Below are 11,346 nucleotides of genomic sequence, written 5' to 3' on the forward strand. Positions count from 1 at the left end.
GAGACAAATCTATAAAAACGATGTTCATTTTGTGTTGGTATTCACCTATTGGTCATGGAGCCTATCTTAAAGTGAGGTTTATATACTCAGACTCCATTGGAAAAAATACAATTTGTCCTTTGCAAGCAGTTGTCAATTAGAGATAGCTTCTTGGCTAAGGATGGAAGATTGGGTTCATTTCCTCCTCTAATTGCTGGCAACCTATCTGACTTAAACCTCTGCAGGCCCTGTGCATACTGTCACAGTCTCTGTGGGTTCATATGTGTGTCAGTTCTGTTGTGTCTGGAAGACACTGTATCCGTAGAATCATCAATCACTTCTGGCTCTTAGAATCTTTCAGCTTCCTTTCTGCATCGACCCCTAAGCCCCAGGGAGGAGGGCTTTTATAAAAGCATACATTTAGGAGTTCCAAGGTCCCTCACTCTCTGCACATTGTCCAGTTTTGAGTCTCTGTGTTAGTTCCCATCTACTGCAAGAGAAAGCTTCTCTGCTGAGCAAAACACTGATCTAGGAGTATAACAGAATGTAGAATTTGGCTTGTCTCTAGACCCATGTGGCCATGGAGTTCAAAGAGGAAAAGGAAGACTCTGTTGGAGGACTTACAGGAAGTGAGAAGGGATAAATCCTGTAATTATAGTATAATTTAAAAAAAATGTAAATGAAGGGAGAAGTGGGCAGGGGAATAGGATCAAAACACATTACATAAAGTCCCCAAAGCATTAATTATATATTTTTCAAAAAGAAGGGCTTAGGGTCCTGGTAGGAGAGTGTTCACTAGCATGTACAAAATCTTGGTTTCTAACCCCAGTATCATAGGATGAAAAGTAAGATATGAAGAAATAAAATACGAAATAAATAGAAATGGTAGAATAGAAACCGCAATCACAATGGCATAAGAAATCCCAGTTCTTACATTAGTGCATTATGACGTGTCAGACATTCTTCCAAGATCTTATATCATCAAAACGCTCTAAATAACAAATAAAATCTACGCAACATTTCTTACATATGTATATGACTAAAATAATGATTGTCAGCAGATGTATTGGTACATATATGTATATATATGTAGTTTTTTCTTAACTATAGGAAGGTTCTTAATATGGATTTTTTTAATCCCATATTTCAGTTGACACAAGAATGAGGCACATACAGCCAAGCAATTGCTAGAGAGTAGCTATAAAATAGATTGTAGAAACAAATTAAGTACATTAGTACTTACAAGAAATAAAAAATTAATTACTCCAGATGAAAGGCTAGGCTAATTCCGTAAGATCTGGGGTATGTGATGTAGACATCAAAAGATAAGACTATTGAAGATGGGAACAGGATGATGCCATGTGTCAGAAATCTAATAGAAGCATTTGAGGACACCTGTGCTTGTTTTTCTCCTCCAGGAGTGTGCAGAGTACCTTCCAGTAGGAGCGAGGCCTCTAGTTGGGCATGAGCTCTATTTCTCCATGTTCAATGGTAAGCCTTACCACCATGTTGTATAGCCAATAGCCTTGGCAATAGTCCGTGATGCTCTGGGGCATCCATAGGACTCCTTTGCTCAATGACTCAATTGGACAAAAGTGTAATCTATTTCTGGCCCTAGAGGGGTTACATAAGCTGTCTAGTTGGGATATTGTCTCCTCTGTGATATGTTGACACCATTTAAGTTCCTTTGATATGTGCATATATTTTGGGGAGCTTCCTGCAGTAGGTTTCCTTGTAGCCTTTCAAAAGGCCTTCGGGATTGTCTCTTCCCACATTTCCTCCATCACTCCTGCCCCTCCCCACTTAATCCTAATCTTGCTTTCCTTCTATTTCTTTATAGCGCTATGTTCTATTTCTCCTCCTTCTTCCTCCCCCTAGATCCTCTCTCTTCCTCCCCCTAGGCCCTTAATAGGTACCAGTGACTTGTCCACAAGATATGCTGGTGCAATAATGATACAAACATAAGATTAACCAACCACTTTGTGATTAAGCTTAAAGCCCTCTCAATGAGATGGAACCCGTACCTGATGCTGCTAACATGGCAAGGAACCTGAGACTAGATAATTCAAGGGACTCCGGGAAAACCTACTTAGAAACATAACAACAAAATGAGTCCTGGTGGTATATTGCTATTTTCCATAGGCAGTTTCTCACTCAGCCTGTATCAGAGAAACTTCATGAAGTAGATGAGAATTAGCACAGAGACCCACAAACGGACAAATGGAGAGTAAGAGTCTTCGGAGCACAGAGCTGTAAATGAGATGTCTTCATCAAATCTGTCCCTTCAAGGTTCAGGGATATGTGAAAGAGAATAAAAGATTACAAAAGGGGAGGTGGACATGGGCTCTGACCACTAAACAAGAAGCTATTTGCAATTGATATCTGCTGACGAAAATCAGTTTTCTCCAGTGGAAAGGTACTGGCTGTACCAACCACTTTCCAGGTGAGCCTATGTCCAGGAGTATTTGGGTACCAAAAAATGGATTCTATGTGTTTTTTTTTTATTTGTTTCGTTTTGGGTGTGGGATTTTTGTTTTGTTTTAGCTTTTTTTTTTTTTTTTTGTCCTATTGGTTTTTATTTTTATGTTTTGGGTTTTTATCTAAAGAGAGAAAGAAAAAACAAACAAACATGAAGTTGTGTGGGTAGGGGAGGTGGGCGGGGAAAACATGATCAAAATATACTCTATAAAAATTTAATTTAAAACAAGCCAAAAAATAAATTACATCTAGAAATATGCAATGTTATCATGATGATGGAAGGGATAACTATAATCACTCAAAATCCACATACAAAAAAATAATAAAGAAGTGATTTTTTAAATATTTAACTGGCTGGACAGTTTGATCAGCAGGTAAAGGCACTTGCTGCCAAGCCAGATGACCTGAATCACATCCCTGGGATCCATATAGTAGGGAGAAAGAAACCATTTCCTTTAAGGTGTCCTTTGGCCATCACATGTGTGTGGTGGCACATGAACACACACACACACACCTACACATAACAGATTACACATGTAATAATTTTAGGGATTTGGGAGATGGTTCAGTCAGTTAAAATGCTTGCTGCACAAATCAAGACTACCCGAATGTAACATTCAGCCCCTGCATAAGGCCCAGGCTCAGCTGTGTGTGCCTTCAGCCAGTCTAGCCCAACTGGTGAGTTGTAGGTGCAGTGAAAGACTAAGATCCTGTCTCAGAAATAAGGTGGAGATGGTCGAAGACCATACTTGCCATCGCCGTCTGGCTTCTACATGCATGTGCACACACATGAACACAATCACACGTCATAATTTCAGCAAGAACTCAAACGAAAGCAGAACCTGTCAGGACTCCAAGGAGGAACAAACCCACAACTGTGGTGAGAGTCCTTAAACACTTCTTGCTCTGTGACTGCATGAAAACACAAACATAGTGAAGAATATAGAAGAGCTGGCTGGGTGTGCTGATCCCCATACCTGGAAGATGAAGGCAGGACTGCGAGTCTGAGGATGTTTCTAAAATTCCTTCCTAAGTGAAGAGAGCTTCCCTCCTCCCAAGGTCCCAATGACAAAATGAGGCATGATCCCACCAAAGTTCATTCTAGGGAACCAGTGAGTTTAATGGGCTTTCTCACAGAGCATAGATGAAGCATTACTTACAGGGGTGTGGGTGCTCCTTCCTGACAGGTCACAGCAGAAAGTCTTTACCCGGCAGGCATGGGGTTTTTCTCATAGCAGCATAACAGAAGCCTAGTCATCTCTGGGAGTGGCTAGAGACTCAGGTGAGGGTCTGATGACTCTCCCACCTCATCATGAGGGGATGTAAATAGTTAAAAGGCCCAGCTGGCGCCATGGTGGTTGTTTGGTTCAGAGGACAATCCTGTACAACAGAGGCCAATGTGGGTTAGCAAGTGAGTTGAAGCCCAACCCATAGTATACAGTAACACAGTGTTAAATCCTGTTTTTGTGTGTGTGTGTGTGTGTGTGTGTGTGTGCGCGCGCGAGCGTGTGATCACATACACATGATTTGAAATTTTCGATAAATTTGTTTGCCTTAGTAAACATTTGGAAAAGCATTTCACTCTGCATTGGTGGAGACATTTGTATCTAGCCCTTATATGACTTGGTTTGTGGGCCATTGTGTAGCTAAAGGAAAGTTATACTGTAGATATCATGTTATATCTCAGTTTTCCCTCTATTGTGGAGATTAAGACCATGGCCAGAAGCACCTTGGGAGGAAAGGGTTTACTTCATATATAATTTATTTCATATATATAATTTTTATTATTTATAATTTATTCACTTTATATCCCAATGGTACCACCCTCCCTCCCTCTTTTCCCCCTATTCTCCTCCACTAGTCCACTGAAAGGAGGAGTTCTCCTCTGCTACTATCTGACCCTAGCCTATCAAGTCTTATCAGGACTGCCTGGATTCTTTTCTGTGGGTTGACAAGGTTGCCCCACCAGGGGAAAGTGATCAAAGATCAGGCAACTGAGTTCAGTCAAAGACAGTCCCTGCTCCCCTTACTAGGGTACCCACATGGAGACTGAGCTGGCCATGGGCTACATCTGAACAGAGGGCCTAGGTCCTCTCCATGCCCAGATATTTTGGCTTTGTCGGTCTTCTTGTGGAGCTCAAGTCCCCTCCAGGTCCTTCTATCCTCTCCCCTTTCTACAAGACTCCGTGTGCTCTACTCAAAACTTACAGTTGTTGATGACAAGGGGAAGTCAGGGCAGGAACGGAAACAGACACTTACACACCCTTCATTCTTATAACACCAGGAGTACCTGCCCAGGGTTGGCACCGCCCACTGTGTACTGAGCCCTCCCACATCAATCATTAATCAAGAAAATGGAATACAGACTTGCAATTTCTCACCTGAAGTTCCTCTCTAGCTCATGTCAAGGGGAGAAAAAACCAGCCAGACCACCTCTCAAAACAGAATGTTTAAGTTAAGATCCAAATATCAAAAGATAATTATAAATTTATCTTATATTTGGACACTAAGATACATTCTTAGATAGTTTATAGTCAAAAGAACAAATAACCATGGAAAATAAGAAATGCTGAAAATGATACAGATAATCCTGATCTGACGGGGACATTTTATAGACTTAACTCTGTCTAATCAAAAGAGGAAAATGTGGAAGTTAATGAGATGATCACTATTCGCAAGGGCAGAGAACACTTGCAGGAGAGATTAAAGAAAATAGAGGGATATAATTAAAGATAAGACCACAAATTGATACAATAGGAAAGAAATCCACAACAGCGGAAAGCCAAAGGTTGTTTCTTGGAGAGAGCTGATAAAACAAAGAAACCTCTGGATAGATTAATTTAAAAAAAGGCACAAATAAACACATCACAGATAAAGAGGGGACATCTGACCCTGCAGGCAGCCATCAAAGGAAATTATAAACATGGGAGAAAATTATGAAATGCCTGATTCTACATCATTTGAAAATTTAAATGAAAACATACATTTCTAGAATATGTCAGGATAAAAACTGTAGCAGTAAATGGAAAGAGTAAATAATGGTAAAGCTCTTAGAGAAATCGAATTAAGACCCTGTAACCTCAGATGGTGTGTGTGTGTGTGCATGGTGTGTGTATGTACATGGTCTGTGTGTGTGTGTGTGTTGGCATTTGATGACTTTAGAGAACTTCAGATGACAGTTCTCACCTCTCACCTTGTTTGAGACAGGGTCCCTTGCTGTTTGCCACTGCACATGTCAGGCCACCTGGTCCCAGAGCTTCCAGGAATTTATCTGCTATCACTCCCCATTTTGCCTTAGGAACACTGGGCTCACAGGAGCCCATTGCTGTGTCTGGCTTTACATGTGTTTGTGGGATCCAAACCCAGGTCCTCACACTTGCAGAGCAAACACTTTATCCATCTCTCCTGCCCTCTACCTTCCTCACTCTGCTCGGGAGTTTTAAACAGTGGATTCTAATAAGCAGCCAAGGAGCCAATAATCATAAGGATTACACAAATATTTCTCAAGGTAGATAAAGGAGATATGTTAACACACAAACTCAGCAAAGACAGTGTGTGGAAGGGAAGTTTAAGATAGCTCTACACCACAACTTCAGGGCTTGATGTTAGCAAACAGATTCACTGATGATAAACAAAGTTAGCCTATCACCACCGGGTGTCCTTATTCGGAGGATGCAAGGCTGGTTGAGTGATAGAAAATCAGCTAGTGAAAATGCCATGTTAAAAAGTAGAGAAGTAATGTCATACAATGCCTGTTGCAGATGTGGAGAAATTTTTTAGGTTAAGTTCACAATCTCTAACAACTGCAGAAGCCACAAGACTGACTCAGAAGAGCTCTTCCAAGCTGAATCTGAAATATAGCCTCTTAACTGGTCCAAGCTATGAAAAAAAAATATATATGCAAAGAGCCAGGTCTGGTGGTATCCGCCTGCGAGCCCAGCCACTTGAGGGGCTGAAGTAGGAGGGTTACAACAGAGTGATGCTCAAGTCCAGCTTTACAAAGGTTAAAAAGAAGGCTGGGGCATAGTTCGGTGGTAAAGGGGCTGCCCAGCATGCAAAGGTCTGCCATGTTTAACCCCTTGCACCACAGACATAAAGAAGTAAACGAATAAACAAGAATGCATAGTGCAAACCTGACTGTCTCAGCTGACATGTCAGCAGAATTCTCTCCTCTTTAAAACATACTTCTGTTTTTTCTTGTGTGTGTGTGTGTGTGTGTGTGTGTTCGTGTTTGTGTGTGAGCCACATATGTGAAGATGTCCAGAAGAAGTCCAGAAGAAGTCCAGAAGATGTCCAGAAGAGTCCAGAAGAAGGAGTTAGATCTCCCTGAAGCTGGAGTTACAGGCAGCTCTGAGCTGCCCGACACGGGTTGATAGGAAGCAAACTGAGGTTGTCTACAAGAGCAGTTGGTGCTCTTAACCATTGAGCCTTTTCTCCAGCGCTCCTAAACACTGTTTTCAAAATCAGAAACGAAGCATCTCTGCTTCAGCTTTTTTTTTGTTATTGTTATTGTTGTTGTTGTTCATCCTGTTAAGGGGAGGAAAATAACAAAAGATCTGCAGTCCAAAGGAGGCAATGAAACTGCTTCTAAATTTTAGTATTGGTATTCTTAAGAACATAATAGTCTAAAGGAACATTTATGTTTATTAGACTAAAGATCAATTTACAAAAACCCACAGCATTTTTATATTTTCAACACAAACTTCTCAAAAATAAAATGACAAGATTGATCATTTACAGATCTGCATTAAAAAAAAAAAGATCCCATGGTTGACAGAATAATGCCTTCCCAAAGACAGCTAAGCTCTATTTCCCAGAACCCATGAATATATTAGATTACACGGGAAAGGAGAATTTATAAGTATACATAAAATTATAGTTGACAATCACTGGACCTTAAGATAAATTATCCAGACAGGATCAAGGGAATTAGAAGGGTCCTTAAAGGGAGAAAAAGAGGCCAAAGAGAACCAGAGAGGGTGATATGAAGACAATTTAACCCACAGCCTTGGCCTTGAAGATGGAGGAATTGGCCATGAGCCAAGAAGATCCTTGAACCCTGGAAGCTGAGCTAGCTCAGAAAATAGATCCTTTCCTGTCCATAGGATTCTCTGAGGTGAATACACCCCTGCCAGCACCTCAGCATTTGCTTGGTGATCTTCTACCCAGAACTGTAAGATAATGAATTTGTGTTGTATTAAGCCAAGTTTGTGGTCGCTAGGTGCAGTACCAATAGGAAACTGATTCAGAACCACAGAATAAATCTTTTCTTTTATATGTAAGGCTTTAAGGAGAAAGCTATAAAAATTTATTGAAGTACATTAAAGCACGGCTAAGTAAATGGGCCGAGAGACTCTTTCTCATAAAGATGCAAATTCTTGCTAACCTGATGTATAGATTGAGTTCTATGCCAATAGAAACCTTAATCATATGAAGGTGGAACTTGACAAGCTGATTCTAAAATTTCTACAGAAATGCAGAGAGGTTCAGCGATACCTGACATAGTCTTCAAGATAGGATTCTGAAAAATGCACTGAAATAGAACTGAGAAGATGGCTCCATTAGTAAAATGTTTGCCATACAAGCATACGGGCTCAGGTTCAATCCCCAGAGTCCGCTTTCAAACTCCAGGCGTGGAAATGCACACTTGCAATCTGAGCGCTGGTAACAGGAGGATCCTTTGTGTGCGGTCAGTCTAGACAAGTCTCTGAGATCCATATTCAGAGAGAGATGCAACCTCAAAATATAAAGTAGCAAGTGATTGAGGAAGGCGATGGATATGGACCTAAGGTCTCCACATACCTGTACATATGTAAGCACACATTTCCACATACCACCCTCACATACACAGTGTATCATAATTAATCAGCTGGTGCAGTGTTACAAACCCAGAACTGGATCTGTGCACATAGGAAAATGTTGCCTGCCCATACTGGTAGGGAAAAAGATGGTTCATCCTTTACAAAATTATAATGAACATTATATCTACCAATATAATTTTTGTAATGAACATTATATTGTAATGAGCATTATATCTACCAATATAATGCTCATTAGATGTATATATATATATATATATATATATATATATATATATATATGTATGTATATTGTGTTGTTTGGGCTCACTAAGAAGTTAGATCTGGAAGCAGACTCTTTCCTGTCCCCCCAATTCTAGACCCTAGCATGTTTCTCTCTCAATGTATTCCAAGGCCTCTTCTCTGGGAATGGACTTACCCCCACCTCTGAGATACAGAAGAAAAAGAATAGCAAAACAGACCAAAAGTTAAAAGGTTGTGCCTGGGAGCACCATTTCTAAAGGTATTACTATTGTTTGTCCCACAACATAAACGCGCCTGCAGTGGAAAATACGCGCCAGAAGTTCAGCCATGGAGGTTCTTCCACGGAAAGAAAACTCAGTCAGGAATTCAGCTGACTGTGTCAGCTTCTCCAGTCAGTTTCTGCTGCATGTTATGAGTGCCTGATGTGATGTCACACCTACCTGTTGCTATTTTTTCTATTACTTGGATGCTTGGATGCTTCACCTGCCCTGCCTGTGGCTCTCTGGATAGGGAACTCTGGCTGCTGCCTCAACAGATCCCCTCTATTTGGTGTCTTCTGATATTTGTAAGCTGTAGGATTGTTAACCTTTATTTGACTCTCTTGATTGGGCCAGTCTGGCCATCTCTACTGGATGTTGTAAGTGCCTAATGCAATGGTGTTTTACCATCTCTCTGCTGTCTCTTTCTGTTACTCACTATTTAAAAAAAATACTTACACACTCATTCAAACTGAAAGAACAGCTTTTGCAGATTGTTCTCTAGAATGTACAGAACAATACTGCCCAAGCAGCAAGTGGCTGGAGAGAAAGAGAGCTGTCCACATCTATTCCATAGGAGTCTTAAATGTGAAAATCAAAGTGTAAAACATTGGACGATGTTAGTACGTATTTATATGATCTTAATGCAGAGAACAGACATGCTAAATATGGTAAAAAGGCAGAAATCAAAGTGACTCAACTGTATAAAAAATGCACTGAACTTTTCTTCATCAGTACAGTGTAAAAGGGTGTGTTATAATGTTGGGATAGCATGAGGAAGATCTGACACAAATTTGTTTTATGTTGCTGTTGCAAAATACCAGAGGTTAGATGTGTTATAAAGGCAAGTTTATTTAGCTCACAATTCAGGAAGTCAAGAAACATGGTGCCAATATCTGATCAGTGTTGATGAGGGCATCACAACACATCACAAGAGATCATTTAAAAGGGAGCAGACACAATGAGATAGAAGAGACCAGAGAGAAGCTAGGCTCACTCTTTTCATGAAAGTCCTCTTACAAGAACCAGCCAGCTTTGCAATGCCAGCATGAATTCCTTCTGACATAAATGGTGCAGTGACCTGACTGCCTTCAGGAGACCCCACTTCTTAAAAGATTCAAATCCTCAGCATTGACATTCTGGGAACATAATTCCAGCACACGGTCCTTGGGGGACACTTTCAAATGATAGAGAAAGCATAGTGCATCATTGTAAGATACTCAACCTAGGAGAGGCGCCAGTCACTATGTTTACAATGCTTGAGCACAGCTACTGATGTAGCCTGCTTGGATCACAGCGGGTGTCTCCTACAGGGAGGAGGGAAGGAAGGGATGTGGCAGCAGAAATCTACAACTGTCAGTGCAGCTGACAGGGACATAAACAGAAACTCTATCATAATGAAACTCAGCTGTGTTAGGGTTAGCTTGACAGAATCTAAAATAACTTGGGGGGGGGCCTCTGAGGATTATCTTTATTATGTTAATTGCAACGATCATGTCCTTGCTGCCATGCTTTCCCCACCATGATGGGCTCAACCCTTGAATGGTGATCCTGAATCAACCCTTTATCCTTTGCTTTGCTTTTGTCAAAATAGTTTCTTTCTTTAAATCATAAAACAAGAGAAGAAACAAAGACACAAGCTTTTCTGGGAATAAGAGGGTTGTATACACTGTGGCATGCCCATGTGGTAGAACATTATACAGTAGTGGGCATGTAATGTGTGGCTCCATGACAAAACCATGACGCTGGAGGCACAAAGAAGAGAACTGTGGTGGTCGGAATAGGTATGGTCACCATCGACTCAGTGTTTAAATGCTTGGCCCATAGGGAGAGGATCTCTTAGAAGGTGTGGCCTTGCTGGAGTAGGTGTGAGCATGTTGGAGGAAATATGTCACTGTTGGGGCAGGCCTTGATGTCACCATACTCAAGCTCTGCCCAGCGTGGAATCCAGTCTCCTTTTGCTGCCCACAGATCAAGATGTAGAACTTTTGGCTCCTCCAGCACCATGTTTGCCTGCTGCCATGCTTCCAGCCATGATGACAATGGACTAAGTCTCTGAAACTGTAAGCTAGACATAAATAAATGCTTTCCTTTATGAGAGTTGCCATGGTCATGGTGGGTGTTTATTCAAGCAACGAAACCATAACTAAGATAAAGACGAAAATACACACACACACAAAAAAATAAGGATAGGGTTTGTGAGGTGGAACCTGTAGCTTTGGGAATTAAATGATGTTCTGTTGCTTCACTTGTATAATGGAAACTTAATTTTATGTCTTTCACCAAAAATTGAGATACTCAAATCAGACGACAAACATGTGGCTTTGGCAGAAAGGAAGTCCTTTGGCACAGACTCAGGAAACCATAAAGAGCGTTTTCTTTCTTCCTTCGCCTTTATAATTTAGTTTGCCATTTCAGACCTGCTGATTAATCACACCCTGCTTCTGGTAACCACCCAGAATAGCGCCTCCTTAAAACGGATGGCCTTAGAGACTTCAGAACCTCGGACAGGGATCCATGGTACCAGTACCATGGACAGCGACCCACGGCCTCTTTTTCAGCACCGAGGA

Source organism: Meriones unguiculatus, chromosome 8, assembly GCF_030254825.1.
Source record: "Meriones unguiculatus strain TT.TT164.6M chromosome 8, Bangor_MerUng_6.1, whole genome shotgun sequence".
NCBI classification, from domain to species: domain Eukaryota; kingdom Metazoa; phylum Chordata; class Mammalia; order Rodentia; family Muridae; genus Meriones; species Meriones unguiculatus.